Genomic DNA, 16,307 nt, shown 5'->3' with positions numbered 1-16,307 from the left:
CATGCTGCGGAGCGGCTGGGCCCGTGAGCCATGGCCGCTGAGCCTGCGCGTCCGGAGCCTGTGCTCTGCAATGGGAGAGGCCACAACAGTGAGGCCCACGTAACACAAAAAAAAAAAAAAAAAAAAAAAGAATCATGTACCACAATGTTCACTGCAGCTCTATTTACAATAGCCAGGACATGGAAGCAACCTAAGTGTCCATTGACAGACGAATGGATAAAGAAGATGTGGCACATATATTCAATGGAATCTTACTCAGCCATAAGAAGAAACAAAATTGAGTTATTAGTAGTGAGGTGGATGGACCTACAGTCTGTCATACAGAGTGAAGTAAGTCAGAGAAAGAAAAACAAATACTGTATGCTAACACATATATATGGAATCTAAAAAAAAAAAAAAAAAAAGGTCATGAAGAACCTAGAGGCAGGATGGGAATAAAGACACAGACCTACTAGAGAATGGACTTGAGGACACAGGGTGGGGGAAGGGTAAGCTGGGACAAAGTGAGAGAGTGGCATGGACATATATACACTATAAATGTAAAACCGATATCTAGTGAGAAGGAGCCGCATAGCACAGGGAGATCAGCTCGGTGCTTTGTGACCACCTAGAGGGGTGGGATAGGGAGGATGGGAGGGAGGGAGACACAGGAGGGAAGAGATATGGGGATATATGTATATGTGTAGCTGATTCACTTTGTTATAAAGCAGAAACTAACACACCATTGTAAAGTAATTATACTCCAATGAAGATGTTAAAAAAAAAAATGCCAGGGGAATGGGTGCAGTAGGTTTATGGTAATCAGTATTGACCTGTGTCTCAATCTGGTCTCTTAGTCCATTGGAGTACTTTCTTCTAATTCCCCTCAATACCATCAGCACATTTAATAAATATGATCTCTCTAAATAATAATAATAATAATAATAATAATAATAATAATAATAAACTGCCCTTTATTTTGAAATGTCTCCTACAGAATTTATTAGCAACATAGTGGATAGTCATGATTCATGGATTCCACAGGGAGTTTATTTCATTGGAGTTAGAGAAGATGGTAGATTCCAATGGATCTTGATCTACTGAAATTGTGTTGATTAAAGAAACTACTTGCATCAAGAACAACTCCAGTGCATTTGAAAAATATCTGTCATAACAGTTAACATTTATTTTTAAATTGAAAGAAGTATAGACTATGATTACATTACATGAAATGATTATTGAATTTATTGACTCAGTGAAGATCTGCAAATCAGATACTGCAGCTACCTATGGGTGTGTCTTCTGAATGAGTACTCTTCATTTAGTTGTTTTACTAGAGATGCCAGTCAACTGTATGAGCTATTTAGTGACCTGGGCATGGACAGATCCTCTGAGACAATCAGCTGATCTCTCTTGGGCATTTCAAGTGGGATATTCCAAGAGAATAAAGTGTTAGCAATGGGGAGAGAAAGTGAAAGGGAGTGAGATAGAAATAGGTCCAGGGTGAGGTAAAACTATACATGAGCTATGGTTACAAATGAACAGACACTTGAAGATGGAGAAAAGAATTAAAGACTAGAGGGTAAAGAAGCCAGTTCAAAAGAAAATAGAGAAGGCATATGGAGAAATGGTGGTGCTTTGTAAATTGTGGAGCACTGCAGCAAAGACATCCCACTGCTGAGGACTCCTGAGAAATCTTGGATTAAGCCCCACCCTTCAGTTTATTCTTCCTGACACTTGAGCCTTGACCCTCTTCTGACTCCTCTTTCTGTATATCTATGACATTCCCTTTTCTTGATCCCATTTAGATGTTCCTAATACCCTGACTCATTTGACTTAGTTTGAGTCTTTGTTCCCGGAAACCAAAAAGTTCCTTAGGACAGTTGTCCTCCTGGAGTATCAGATATATTCCTTGCTCAGTGTCCACTTCACCAGGGTATGAATGAAAGCAATAGTCATTCACTTAAAAAAAAAAAAAGGAATATAAAAAAATTCTTCCCATGATGTCTTCCAACAATCTGAGATCAACGTCTTCTCTGTAGATGATTCTTAAGGAGGCTAATTTCATCTTTTAGTTGCCAAGCAGGACAAAGGGCCAGCCTAATAAAAAGGCACAAGGCTGAGGGTGTTGATGCAATCTCAGTGCATTCTCTTTCTAGCCAATTGTTTTCATCCTACCCCATCACATTAGCATCAGAACACATACTCAAAACATACTGACAATTTTTGCTCTGCTTATTCTTCTCCCCAGACACTACTTCTAGAATTGATATTTCCTTTGGCCATCTAATATTCAAGAGTCATGTAACCACCTTTCATCATCACTCTCTGACTTTGCTTAATGCTCTTTTAAAATTATTAAGTATAGTTGTCACTATTGAACAATAAAACTGAAGGACCCATAAAATGTTCACAATTTTCATTAATGTTTACTCTCCTTGGTATTATTTATTAAAGAATTAAATTACTATTAGCAGATGGTGACTACAGGGTATAAAATGCCAATGTCTATGATATCAAATAAGTATATATTGTTGATAGAATTTAATTTAAGTACTCCTTGTTGATTGGTCCTTTTCCTACAGGAAAAAAAGATAACAGGGGTGCCTTTTACTACATCCCATTTAGATTAAGTAATGCATTTTCCATATTCAGGAAATCCCGGTGGTGTCATGAGTTAATGTTATGGAAAGATAGTAATTTGGGGGCATATGGTCAATGTGAAAGATAACTGCCCAGGCATAAAACAGACTAAGGTCGAATGGTTTAATGTCTGTAAATAGTTCTTATCTCTTTAGAGAGAACAACACTGCTGAATCATGAATAGCTGACATCCTTTACATTTCCTTGAGGAAGGGAATGGTTTGAGCATCAAGGATTTCTCATGTTTTACTCCCACCAATGACCTTTAAAATTATTTTTAAAAATTATTTTTAAATTACCTTAAAATAATTATTAACATATCTAAAAACTACTTTTCTTCCATGGATTCCTTGTTTTAAGTCTTTCAAATATATGTATTTAGTTATTAATTTACTGAAAACTTTTATTACTTCAGTCTATATTTAATGGTCAATATGGGCTCCTGATTTGCATGAGAGAACAATCCTTAACATACTGACCTTATAGAATTTCGGTCAGATCAAAAAAATCTTTTAGCTAGTTTGTGCAAACTTTTCTCCTAGGGTTTTCGAGATATTGAAAATAGTTAGGAAATTCCATCAATACCTTCCGATATTTCTAGGGAACTGCAGAGTGGAAACCACTGTAGTCACCATCTCTGTGGTCCCTCAGATTTCCCAGGGCAATCTTGATATCAAATATTCATTTCTACAGTCAGGTCTGATTTGGTCTAATGTGGTTGTTGTATCTGTAACCAACAGATGTTCCTGCCTTTTCTCCTTGCTAAAGGAACTTTGATTTGGTAACTCTTTTCCAAGAGGCAACTGCTTTAGAGAAAGCTGACCCCATGGAAGACTCATAATTGGTTTCCTTTTCCTCATTTGCCTTTGATTGATGTGGCATATATGCTACTTGGATCTATGAAAGAGAAGAGAGGGGAAGTCTGCTAATTTAAACCAGTCATGGTAAGTACATGACAAAAGTTTGACCAGTGAGAAGCCTAATAGGGAAGCTTTATGAAAGGCTTTCTTCATTCTTAAAAAAAATGGAAGGAAGCAAAGATGTTTCCCTTTTCCTTGTCTTGCCTGTGGAGGTGCTGTGTAGTGATGTTATACCTGGGGCTGCTGCAGTCATTTTGTGACCATGGGGTAAGTGCTGAAGCATTGACAACTGGCAGGCTAGAATGAAGAAAAAATTCTTGGCCCGGTTGATTTATTAATCAACTTTTTAAACTAACCCTGGAACTTCTCTGTTTCTGGATTTTTTATGTGATGTGGTTAAAGTCACTTTTAGCTGCATTTTTTTTTAAAAGACATTTGTATTTCTTGAGGCTGGTAGTAATTCAACTTGTATATCATGTAAATAATTATAATTTTAAAAATATTAACAGTAAACAAATGTACTCATAGAATTTCAGAGTTGGGAGGGTCTTTAAAGTTCATCTAGTCTAACCATCTGATTATATTATGCAAACTGAAAATTTGATGGGCAACCTATAGTCACTATTAGAAAATGTTGTGAGACAGATGTAGAGAACAAACGTATGGACACCAAGGGGGGAAAGTGGTGGGATGGGGTGGTTTGGGGGGGTGGGATGAATTGGGAGATTGGGATTGACATATATACACTAATATGTATAAAATAGATAACTAATAAGAAGCTGCTGTATAAAATAAAATAAAATTCAAAAATTTTATAAAAAAGAAAATGTTGTGAGAATTGGTTTTCACTGACACTCTAAAATTTTCACTATCACCTAAGAGATAGTATATTATCTATAAGAAGAGACCTGTTATGAACAGTGATAGTGTCCTTCCCAAATTCATATGTGGTTCATACATGGATATAAGAACCACATATGAATTTGGAGATAGGGCCTTTAAAGAGGTAATTAAAGTTAACTAAGGTCATAAGGATAAGGCCTTAATCCAATATGGCCTATGTTTTTATAAGAAGAGGAAGGGATACCAGGGATGCACTCACAGAGGAAGGACCACATAAGGGCACAGTAAGAAGGCGATCAACTACAAGCTAAGGAGAGAGGCCTCAGGAGACACCAAACCTGCCAACATCTTGATCTTGGACTTCGAGCCTCCAGAACTGTGAGAAAATAAATTTCTGTTGTTTAACCCACCTAGTCTGTGGTATATTATTATGACAGCTCTAACAAACTGATATAAGATCCAAACAAAATTGCTTTAAATATAAGCAAATTTATCACTTCATATAATATACAGAGTTCCAGAGTTAGGACATTCCCAGGGTTGATTAATTAGCAGCTCAATAATGTGAACAAGGACCCAGGCTCTTTTCATTTTCCTGTCCTGCCATCCTTAGCATATTGACTTTTAACCCTTAGGCTTGTCCATGCATAGATACAAGAGAGCTAATAGCCCCAAGTGTTACCTCTGCACACAGCTGTATAAGAGGCAGAAAAGCAGGCTTCTCCTCATGCAAATCCATTTAAGAGTGAAAAAAAACTTCTCCAGTAGTCCCATCCCACCCTCCAAAATCCTCTCCTCAGTCTTAGTCAAAATGGTATCATATGCTTTTGCCTAAGTAATCCCTTCAAAGAAAATGGGATTACTGTGATTGGTTTAGATCAATTGTGAGTCACTTTTTGGGACTGGGATGGGGCCCAGCCCCCCCTTGAAGCAGGTAACCCCTGGGTATGTGTTAGCCAGGAACTATGGGGTAGGGATGAGTCTTGGATAGGCAACCAACAAGATCCCTTCCTTGTGCTTATTCCATTTCCTGCTTTGATCCAACTTACTAGCCTGGCATGTCTTCTGATATGTAAAATTGCCAGGGCAGGGAAGACAGGACTGCAAGTAACATCCCTTAAGACTCTCCAGCTTTCTTTGACCTTATTCCACGCTTATTAAGCAGTATTCTCTTGATTAATTATGCTACCTAACTACCTTGATATCTGGTAGGAAGTGCCCTAGTTAGCTGACTGACATAATTAGTATATTCAAGAGGTGTATCACATGTTATAAATTAATAACTTCATCTTCTGACCTCACATAGCAGTCCCATGTGTGTAATTGGAGTAATTTGTCCATCATTCATTCAGCACTTTCTTTGTGCTGGGCACTACCGTAGGTGCTAGATATTCAAAAGTGAATAGGATGTGATTCCCACTCTGAGGACTTCTCTCCTTTTTAGGAGCTCAGTCCCAAGGGTAACTATTATAGTTACCATTTAGGGAGTGTGTGCCTGGCCCTGGGTTAAGAGATTTCCATGTTTCACAGTCTTGCTCCTTGGTATCTTTCTGATCTCGTTTCTTGGAGTCCTTCCTATCACTCACTCAGTCTGCTCCAGCCGATCTGGCCCATGAAACCTTGAAGCAGCACTTTTGGGAACAATCCCTAACCTAGAATACTTTCCCCCAGTTATTCTCTCATCTCTTTCAGATGTTGACTCAAATGTTATATTTACGGAGAAGCTTTCCCCAATCATTCTATTTAAACTAGCAACTTCCCAATGCTTCCTATCCTCTTCCCTGCCTGATTTTTTCCCATAGAACTTATGACCATGTAACATACTATGTATTTCATATACTGCTTTTATTTCTTGCCAGTCTTCCCCTACCAAAATATAAGCTCCTTGAGGGCAGGGATTTTTGTCAATATCCTTAATGTCTACAATAATACCTGATACATGGTAGGATTCTCAATAAACATATGTATTGAATGAATGAATCATTGCCTATAAGTAGAACTGTTATTTACACAAGTTGCTCTTGATTACAAAGCTAGGAAGTGGTGGAACCAGGATTGAAATTCAAGTCGTTCCAGTGATAAAGTACGCTCTAAATTCTTCATATTCTTTGAGTTTCCAGATCTGCAAAGCCAAGTACCAGACCCTGGACCATGGTAACCCTTGGAGGCTTTATCTCCATGCAGACCTCATGGAGACAGAAATCACACCAATAATTGAAAAGGGAAAATTTAACACGAAGAATTGTTAACTTGCAACAGACAGTTAACTAAAGAGAGTGAAAAAGGACTCCGAGAGGTAAAGCAGAATCTATGCCTAGGCAGAAAGAGAGTGAACAAGAAGGAACTAGAAACTTAGAGGAAGCTCCTCCCTCAACCCCAGGTTGAGCTTCAGAACCTCTGAGAAGAGGGTACATGTGGCCCACTGGTGCTGGAGAACCTTGCTGGAGGGTGTAGGTTGACCATGCGTGCCAAATCTGCCAACTGCAGAGTGGAAACGTCCCACCGGAAGAAGGAAGGAAAATCACTGCCTCCTGTTCTGGCCTTGAAGAGTCTCTCTAGTGCCCTCTATTGGCAAAGCCTTATATGATCCAGCCAGCAATGAAGATAATTTTACAGGGACCCGCTCCACTGTCACAAGGCAGGGCAAAGAAGAGTGGATTTGGAGCTGTGAGCCAATCAATTAATAACTGGCCCACCTAGTTACAAAACCCCCCATGAGGCCCTACGGCATGTAATAGTGTTTGATGCATATCTGCCCCTCCTGTTCCTCATCTCCACAGCACAAAAAAATCCATTGGCTTGTAGCCTACCTTAGATGTTCTTGTATGTTTTCTTTCCACATATGATTTGAGAAATTTCTCTAGTTTTTCTTGTCAGTCTGCTCAGGACTTTCATGTAACCATATGGGGTGGCAGATGATTCAGCTGAAGAAAGCAATATTTTGGTTAATTTGGGCTACCTCTATTTTTTTTTCCCAAAAACTAATTCCTTCCCAGTCTAACCATTTACAGATGGTCCCCAACTTACAATGGTTTGACTCACGATTTTTCAACTTTATGCAGTTCGAAAGTCGTATGTATTCAGTAGAAACAATACTTGGAATTGTTAATCAAAATTGTTAATCAAAATTGTTAATTTTGATCTTTTTCCGGGCTAGTGATATGTAGTACAATACTCTCTCACGATGCTGGGCAATGGCAATGAGCTGCAGCTCCTCAATGGCCGTGAGATCACGAGGGTAAACAACCAACACACTTAAAACCATGCTGTTTCCATACAGCCACTCTGTTTTTCACTTTCTGTACAGTATTCAATCAATTACATGAGTTATTCAACACTTTATTGTAAAATAGATTTTGCGTTAGATGATCTTGCCCAACTGTAGGCTAATGTAAGTGTTCTGAGCACGTTTAAGGTAGGCTAGGCTAAGCTATGATGTTTGGTAGTTTAGGTGTATTAAGTGCCTTTTCAATTTACACTATTTTCAACTTACGATGGGTTTATTGGAACTTAACCCCACTGTTAAGTTGAGGAAGATCTATAAGATCATAGAGCTACCATCCCTGCTGTTCACACACACTGTACCTTCAGTTTGATTTTCTAGGCTCTGGAATTCATGGGCAGTCCCATTATATCCGTGCATCTCCTGCTGGGAAATAGAGACTCCTTCCCTCTGTGCATGGGCATTTGGGAATTTGTACTGTTCTCCTGAATCAGTCTATGAAAAGCACCTGAAACTCCTCTCATTATTATTTTAATAAGTATCAATTTATTAAAGATTCTCTTTCCTTACTTCTCCAGATCTTTTGCCTGAACATTAGCAGCCATGCTTCTCCAATGTCTGTGGTTTTATCTTGCTGAGGGTAAGGATTCAGGATATCATTTTGAAGTCTGCTCCTTTAAAGGCAGGCCATTTATAGTTTTGTTGCCTGGGCATAATTTTAACTTTTTTGAAAGCACCAGGGCTTGTTTCAGGGAAGAGGTGAAGTACATTAGAGACAATAGCTTCTCTCATAGTCTGAACTGAACTGTGGTTTGGGTCAGTTTTCAAATTGGTTTCGATTTTCAGTCCATTAAAGGAAAGCTCTGATTACATTTTACAGCAGGTCACTAGGCAAAAATCTGCTTCATCTAGGCAAAAATCTGCTTCATCTGCGCAGTGACTGTGGTTCCCTTTCATTTGACTATGTCATTGGAAGATACTTACTCTGTGCTGGGCAACAGAAGCATCCCAGGGAGTGCCCCATTTTCCCAACCGCATCAAACCACGTTATACAACACAGAGCCCTGAGGGAGGACTCTCAGGTGCATTTGGCTGAAGTTCACTCATCTATTTCATTACATCCAATCTAAGTCTTGGATCTTGCAAACAGCAGGGTGGTTTCTGTATTCAGACCCCAGTGCAATGTGAATCTCCCAGAAATCTCTGGCCCATGCAGGGAAAGTTCAGATCTTCCAACTTTAATAGCTAGCTGAGGAATAAGGAGGGAAATTATAGAAACATTGCAGTGCCCATTAGAAGGAAAGCATGCAGGCTTCCCTGGTGGTGCAGTGGTTGGGAATCTGCCTGCCAATGCAGGGGACACGGGTTCAAGCCCTGGTCCGGGAAGATCCCACATGCCACAGGGCAACTAAGCTCGTGTGCCACAGCTAACTGAGTTTGCACTCTAGAGCCCACCCGCCACAACTACTGAAGCCTGTGTGCCACGACTACTGAGGCCTGCACACCTAGAGCCCGTGCTCCGCAACAAGAGAAGCCACCGCCATGAGAAGCCTCCGCACCACAACGAAGAGTAGCCCCTGCTCACTGCAACTAGAGAAAGCCCGCATGCAGCAACAAAGACCCAACGCAGCCAAAAGTAAATAAATAAATAAATAAAAATTTAAAATAAAAAAAAAAAAAAAAGAAGGAAAGCATGCTTGCTTGTGCCTGTGATATGTTATCCCGAACAGTCTTGGAATGACCAAAAATGTGAGGGAGGGGAGAAAAATAACTAGGATTTTTAAAGTTATATACCTCTGAGCCTGGGGTTTTGTTTTTTTGTTTGTTTGTTTTTCGGTATGCGGGCCTCTCACTGTTGTGGCCTCTCCCGTTGCGGAGCGCAGGCTCCGGACGCGCAGGCTCAGCGGCCATGGCTCACGGGCCCAGCCGCTCCGCGGCATGTGGGATCTTTCCAGACCAGGGCACGAACCCATGTGCCCTGCATCGGCAAGTGGATTCTCAACCACTGCGCCACCAGGGAAGCCCAAGCCTGGGGTTTTAGTATGGCACTCTGAAATGTTTACTGTATGCATCAGTATCAACAAAAATAATTATATTAAAAAATCACTCCCAGCCTTGGAAAGGCATCATCCACAGGTAAAGCCAACTTGCCTTGCCTTTCAGTCCTTTGTGAAAGGGATTTACCTAAATCCCTAAAAGACCAGTCCAAGAAGCCAATCTATCAGTGTTTTAAGATTTCAAAGCAAAAATATTGGCAATTTCCTGGTCAAACTAAAAAGTCCTAATGCTTTGTGGGCCAAAAAAAATGTATAAAAGATATGTCTTTCCTTGACTAAAGTTCCTTACTAAACTGTAGTCTCCTTGAGGGTAGGAACTGGGTCCTACTTATGTTGGTGTCCCTAATGCCAGCACTGTACCCACCTATAGTCAGCAATCAGTTAATGACTATGGAGAAAACAAAGAAGAAGGAAGGAAGAAAAAGAAGGGAAGGAAGTGAAGGGAAACTTCAATCAGTTACAGAGAGTGAATGTAAGAGAAAGAAAACACATCGAATAAGAGTGAGAGATGATGGTGGAGTGTGATCCTTCAAATGCTGGAGCCATTTTTCTTTTTCTTCCACCAATAGTCTCCTTTCTTCTTTGGGGGTATTTTTCTTGTCCTCCAACACATTTTAAGGCCTCCCATAGCCTTTCATACCTTTGTAGAATAATTTTTTACTGTAGTAAAGGGAGCAACACGGACACTGTGAAGTCTCCCCTGGGTTGTCCCTCACTGCATGTACCACTTAGTCCATCACGGTGTGACCTGAGGGAAAGGCAGGCATCTTTTTGTGGTTTCATCTCTCAAAGAATTATCCTCATGAGGCACATGGGATAAATATTTGTAAAGAAATAGAAGCTTTTTAGATTAAAAAAAAAAAAGCTAAGAAAGGTCAAAGTCTTATTAGAGACAATACACTTGATGCACATTACTGAGAACAGCGTCTTTTGTGGGCAGTGCAAATGATTTTTGTCTTAATAACATTTTCATGATGTTAATTTAAAACATATTCTTAAAGCCTCAATTAAAAATGAATGCATTTCTTTGCCTGTTATGTTTTAAAAGAAGCCTAATTTTAAGAATATAATTGATGATTAATTATACTGCCCTTTTTCATAGACCTGATAATAAAATACTGCGCACCTTTTCCCACACTTATAAAAATAATTACAGTACTTGATTTGAGAATAATTTTTCCTAGACCATCTTTCAAAAGCAGTGTATAACCGTGAGTATATAACATTAATTAGTTAAGATTTCCTCTTAGGTGTGACTCTTCTTTGGGTGGCTTCAGAAAATAATAAATTAATGATTTTAGGTGCTAAATGTCTGCACCTTCTCCATAGCCATTGTCTTCCTGAGTTCTGTCTTGGTGAAGGACATTACCAGCCTCTCAGAGCCCACACTGAAACCTGGGAGCCACCAGTGACTCTACTTTCCTTCTCTCATCCCCAATACTACTGGGAATTCACACTCTTTATCAACCTTTGCTTGAACTGATGAGATTTTTTTTTATGGCATATCCCCATCAGTTAACTGATGAGTTCAAACTCCCCAGTATATATATTTTTATATTTGATGAAATTAATTCATGCACTATTTATCTAATATTTTATATATTATAAATAAAATTTTAGAGGAGGTAAAATTGAACAAAACAATAATTTTTAAAATTTTATTTATTTTTTTAATTTTATTTTTCTGGCTGTGACGCATGGCTTGTGGGACCTTAGTTTCCCGACCAGGGATTGAACCTGGGCCCCTGGCAGTGAAAGCGCCAAGTCCTAGCCAATGGACCACAGGGAATTCCCCAAAACAATATCTTAAAAGTTGTGTTTTTAACAGCACAAAAGCAATTTTCTCACACATTATAGAAATTTGTCAATGTACTTGAGACTTTATTATTAAACATCTGACTTTAAAAAAGTTTTTGTAGGGGCTTCCCTGGTGGCGCGGTGGTTGCGCGTCCGCCTGCCGATGCAGGGGAGCCGGGTTCGCGCCCCGGTCTGGGGGGATCCCACGTGCCGCGGAGCGGCTGGGCCCGTGGGCCATGGCCGCTGGGCCTGCGCGTCCGGAGCCTGTGCTCCGCAACGGGAGAGGCCGCAGCAGAGGGAGGCCCACATACCACAAAAAAAAAAAAAAGTTTTTGTAAGTAAACTTTTTTATTTAACAATAACATGCAAGGAGAAAAGAAGACAAATCGTGAAGGTCCAGCTTCATGAATTTTCACAAAGTGAACATAGCTGTGTAATCGTGTAACTTAAATTAGAAGCAGGAAATAGAACACGACCAGTGCCTCAGAAGCTCCCCTTGTACCCTCTCCTGGTCACTATTCTCTCCTCCCTCACTGCCAAGGATAATCACTAGCCTGACCTCTGACACCACAGTTGAGTTTTACTTGTTTTGAACTTTATATGGCAGCAGCCAAATAGCATATCCTCCTTGTGCCTGCCCTCTCTTGCTCAATGTGAAGTTTCTGAGATTTACTCCTATTGTGAGTAACAATATTGTTACTTAAACATCTTACTACTTTCACATGATTTATCTTTTATAAATCATGTATTCACTTGGTGAGGGTGAGTTTGGTTTAAATTAGATAATATAATCCATGAATCCACTTAACTGGGCACATGTTCGCTGAAATAGGCACTTTAAAGTATGTGAGGTGAGGAGTGTCCTAACAATGTTACCAAATTAATTCCTATAGACTCTGCTAGGGCCCTAGCCCCGACAAAGGCTCTCTGCCTGGCAGTGGGGAGGCTCATTTTCTGTTTGGGTTTGAGCAGCCAATTACAGCACAAGTTTTATTCAGTGGCCAAAGAATGGAGAAGCGGGAACTAATTCACAGGTTAACTTCTCTCCCACCCGGAGAGAGGGATTTAATTTTAGAGTAAAAACAAAGAGAGGAGGAGGAGGAGTGAGGCTAATGATGGGGAGGCATCTACATTAGTCTACTGGGGAAGGGACAGGGCTTTTTTGAGGGAGTAGGGTGCCACCCACTTTTTATCCTTTTCTGGTCCTTAATGTCTAGTCATGGCCACCAGTAGGTGTGTCTTTTAATATGTTAATGTAGTAAAATCAGCGTATAATGAGACTCAGGGTCTGTTGGAGGTCAGATTCCTCACCATCTTGGTCCCAGCTGGCTCCATCTGGTTTTTTTTTGGTTTGTTTGTATCTTCCTTTCTTATTTCTGGACGCTTTAACTTAAAGATTTATGTTAACTCCTGCTAAAGGTGAGGGTTGGAGGGTTGTGAGAAAGGACACTCCTGCTAAGGGTGGAGGTTTTGAGGAAAGACCTGGAGCAGCTCTGGCTGCAAAATCTCTTCTACAGTGTAGAACTCTCTCTACTCCTCCAGCACGATAAGCAGCATGTGTCCCTCTGGGACACAAACCAAGTGAAGGTCCCCCTATTAATCCATATATTAAATGCTATTAAGCCTTATTTTTTTCAGATGACAATATAACAAATACATATCAACAGAATTTCTGAAATTTCCTTTCTGAACCATAATGGATACACTTGTACCCCTCCTAGGGTACATTCTTCTCACTTTGGAAACCACTGATGAAATGTATATAATGGTGTCTTCCTAGCTCTTTGCTAGGCTAGTATCCCACTTGAGTCTATAGTCCAAATAGCCTAGGGTCAGATTTTTAAAGTGCATATCTAATTAAGGTATTTCAAGGCTTGAGACTATTCACCTCCTCCCCACTTCCTTCCCCAGCTTTACAAGCCGCTTCCAGCCTACACTGCCAGGCTCTTCATTCCAGCCCTTCAAAGCCAGCCCTTCCCTGCCAACACCCCCGCCTGTCCTTTAGTCATGCACTAAACTTTTGTTATCTTACTATAAACCCTGACAATTCAGGCTTCCTTGCTTCTGCTCATTTGGCTTCCTTGCCTGGAAGGCACACTTGCAATTTGTCTGTGGGCAAATGCTTTTTCCTCTTTGCAACTCATCTTGAGAAACGTCTCTTCATTGGAATTTTTCCTTTTAACAGTGGGATTTTAACTGCCATCTTGTACAACAGGGCTCTGCCCTCAACTGCTGCCCCAGTTTCTGGTTCCAGCACCTTCTCAAAAGGTATGCTTTGCAGCAGACAGTGATGGCTTTCAAATGACCAAATTCACCCTGAAACCAAGTCCCCCTAAAACCGAGTTCCTCTGCCGAGTTTATCTTTACCTAGAATCAAAAAAAGAATTTTGGCTTTAAAAACAAAACTGCAAATTGAAATTGATAAATGTTTTAATTAAATGTCTGCAAACACTAAATTGTTGCCAACTAATCAAATGCAAATCAACTTCTAGGAAGTTGGGTATAAATTATATTTAATGTTGGATTTGGTTTCACTTAGGAATGTTTGATAGAAAGTGGGATGGGGTCTGCAAACTCAGTGCCTAGGCCTTAGGGACTATGAGGGTCTTAAAACAGCCTTTCTGGAAAAATTGGAAATTGGGGTTTTAGTGGGAAATATCCCCATTTTAAATGTTGGCAACTTATTTTGAATTTTTTTAAAAGTATGTAGGCATTTGTGGAAACATGGGTGGCCCTTGAGGGCATTATGCTAAGCCAGATAAGTCAAACAGAGAAAGACAAATACAGTATGATATCACACCTATGTGGAATGTAAAAAAAGCTGAACTCATAGAAACAGAGAAGAGAATGACGGTTACCAGGGGCTGGAGGGTGGGAGGAACTGGTGAGATTTTGGTCAAAGGGTACAAACTTACAACTAGAAGATGAATAAGTTCTGGAGATCTAAGGCACAGCATAGTGATTATAGCCAACAATACTGTATTACATGCTTTAAAGTTGTTAAGAGACTAGATTGTAGATGTTCTTACCACAAAAAAGAAATGATAATCATGTGACGTGACAAGGGTGTTAATTAACATGACAGTGGTAATCATACTGCAATATATTGAATATAACTGTATCCATATATAACAGGTTATACACCTTAAACTTGCACAATGTAATATGTCAATAATCTCTCATAAAAATAAGCATGTAGGCCAAATAAAATCTGCTGTGGGCCAGATTGGGCCACTAGTGTGTGAATTTGGTTTGGCTGGCTTGGATTATTGAAGTCGTCTTACTGATTTTTCAGTTTTCATTCTTCCAACACATCTCATTCACAGATATCCCTTCAAACTTTCTAAATCATCAATCTCTTCATCTACAGGTTGAGTACAAATTGCTAAACCTGACATTCAAGAACGACATCATTTTGCTCTTAATCGTCTTTCCAAATTTATTTTTCAATATATCTAGTACAGGAATCCTGCATTGTAATTCAAATAAGACAAGCCAGATGAATTCCAACTCTAGATTTTTGCTGACATATTTTCCTTACCTTGGATGTCTGTATTCCTCTTCTTTATTTATCCAATTCTTCTAGTACTTTCAAACTCACTTCATGTCTGCATTCTCTGTGAATTTTTTCTTGACTTTTCCAGAGCAGTTACCTCTTTCTGTGGCATTTATTGTCCTGAGCATTCATTTGGTACATAGTTTATGCCCCTTTGTTATTTCAGTGCATGCTCTTCTGTATTTGGGTTTTGTCTCCTCAATAAATGTTTGGTGATGGTGCAAATCTAGAGTAGTGTATGCTGCTTCAAAGTCAGGAAATAAAAGAGTTAACACACCCATCAAAGAACCTACTTTCTTAAGAAGTCACTTATGCCCTTGAATAAAATCCTGACACCTAAATGGAGAGTCAATACATTAAAAAGATCATTAATCCAGCTGCCTGGGAGCATTCCTATGACTGATGGAACTTTGGACCAAATTGGCCAGATGTTCTGCTCAAAGCCAAATGTATTTGTTTGGAGTGAAAGTCTGTGACAAGAAATACAAGACATTTATTTTTATTCAGAAGCTTCTAGATATATACTTTTGTCTGCTCATACCTTCTCCAGAGGGTGGTATGGATGAGATATAGCCCCGGTTTGTCAAGTTTTGTATTGGATTGAATTTTCATTTCTCAGTCATGGTTCTTAACATCATATTGGAACATGTTTTAAGGCAAGTTATAATCCATTATTTATATTTAATAAAAACTACTCCTCAGTCCATAACAATTTCACATGAAGGGCACTGCCCCCCCAAACCTTCTAAGAATCTGAGGTTACGGAATCTTTCTATCTTGCATCTGAGTGTTAACACTGAGTGCTGACAGGGCCATTACTAGCATTTCTCTGACTTTGCCCTTTACAGCTTTTACTCTGAGTGTGAAATGCTATCATACCCTTTGGGGCAATCTAATTGTGATGTAGGCTTTTCCTTTTGTCCTCCTTGGCTCTAATATCTTCAAATGACAGCTCTTATTAACTCTGTTAGTGAGAGCAGACATATTTTCCGGCAACCAGGTTTGTTCTCCTTAATGAAGAGAAGCTTTGTCCCTTAGTATTTTCAATTGGTTTCTAAAAATAAAGCCTGATGCTTTCTTTAGGACAGAAGTTAAAGCAGCCAGTCCACAGTTTTCTGAATCTAGAGCATCCCGGGCCTTTATTACTGTTACCTAATTTCAGTTCCTCATGTATTTCTCCTGAATTCTTTTTTTTTTTTTTTTTTTACATCTTTATTGGAGTATAATTGCTTTACAATGGTGTGTTAGTTTCTGCTGTATAACAAAGTGAATCAGTTATACATATACATATGTCCCCATATCTCTTCCCTCTTGCCTCTCCCTCCCTCCCACCCTCCCTATCCCACCCC

The 16,307-nt window shown here is 39.6% G+C and overlaps 1 protein-coding gene across 5 annotated transcripts in view; it reads right to left on the bottom strand.

Annotated features, from left to right (window-relative positions):
* HS3ST5 (heparan sulfate-glucosamine 3-sulfotransferase 5) overlaps window positions 1-16,307 on the bottom strand; it is a 358,640-nt gene that overhangs the window by 19,764 nt on the left and 322,569 nt on the right. For all 5 annotated transcript variants that reach the window (XR_008618369.1, XR_008618370.1, XR_008618371.1 and 2 more), the window contains exon 3: window positions 7,136-7,249. The gene's annotated coding sequence lies outside the window, so the exon portion shown is untranslated. The remainder of the gene's footprint in view (window positions 1-7,135; window positions 7,250-16,307) is intronic.

The sequence above is a fragment of the Physeter macrocephalus genome, chromosome 10, assembly GCF_002837175.3.
Source record: "Physeter macrocephalus isolate SW-GA chromosome 10, ASM283717v5, whole genome shotgun sequence".
NCBI classification, from domain to species: Eukaryota; Metazoa; Chordata; class Mammalia; order Artiodactyla; family Physeteridae; genus Physeter; species Physeter macrocephalus.
This window is presented reverse-complemented; position numbering and strand designations above follow the sequence as displayed.